The following is a 1,128-nucleotide window of genomic DNA, read 5'->3' on the forward strand; positions in this document are numbered from 1 at the left end:
GATGACCATGACCGTGTGTTGCTGGATTCCACTTGTGCAATGTTACAAATGAGCCTGACTTGTATATCTCTATTTAATAATTTAAAGATTTGTGATTAAAATATATACATTGATGAATATTTGCAATATTCTTTGCTTTTTGAATTCTAAAAGAGTGAATGCATAGAGTCATCTTATTCAGGGAAAAGGACAGCCTTAATTAAAAAACTTGAAAACAATTCTCAGCCAGCTGTAGCACCATTTTTTTTCACTTTCTCAATATTCTTTTACACTGAAAATCTCCACTGGGTTATCAATCACAAATATATACAGTGAATGATTCAATAAAAAACACACCCTGTAATTTAAAGCATGCTTTTAATGTTTCACTATGATGCTGTGTATTTATCAGTGAAGATTTTACTTTGAAAATGTTGACCAGAAGTCCCAGCTGGCTACGCTCTCTCACACTTTATACAAGTGTCTCTCTCCAGAGCTTTAGAGGGGACAGATTTGGCAGCCAGGAGGATTTATTCATATTCATAGCAGTGAAGTCATTTATAATTTCATTAAATTGCTGTGTGCTTACAAATCTACTTTGGGGAAAACATTTTCACATCCATGTTAAATGTTAGTGGAATTCAAAAAGAGAATATGGAGCGCCATCAAGTGACCAAACCTCATACTGCACAATAAAAAGATACACACCAAGTATAGAAAAGGAACACATTTTTTTTTATATTTTATGATGAAATTCAGAAGTTAGAAAAATTCCGATGTACAAAAAAAACGTACTTCCTAAAGGTTATTTTATCATCCATGTAAGAAAGATATACAAATACCACAACCAAACTGTAAGTTCTTTCAGAAGCATAACGGTGACATTATTTGAGGTAAAATAAGTACAATATAATGTCAAAACAACTTGCAATTAAGTACCAGCAGAATTATAAAACAGTATAACTCACTCAAATTATGGGAACTCAATTGCATTATACATCAAAAATGACTAAAATCAAAATCCATACATATATTCACATTGTCTGATGGTTGTTTACAGTGGAACACACTGTCTGTCTGACTCCTCCATCCCTCTTAAAAAAATCCTAACTTTAGAAGCTGAACCCAGCAGAAGCAGACACGTGTCGA

The sequence above is a fragment of the Taurulus bubalis genome, assembly GCF_910589615.1.
Source record: "Taurulus bubalis genome assembly, chromosome: 14".
NCBI classification, from domain to species: Eukaryota; Metazoa; Chordata; class Actinopteri; order Perciformes; family Cottidae; genus Taurulus; species Taurulus bubalis.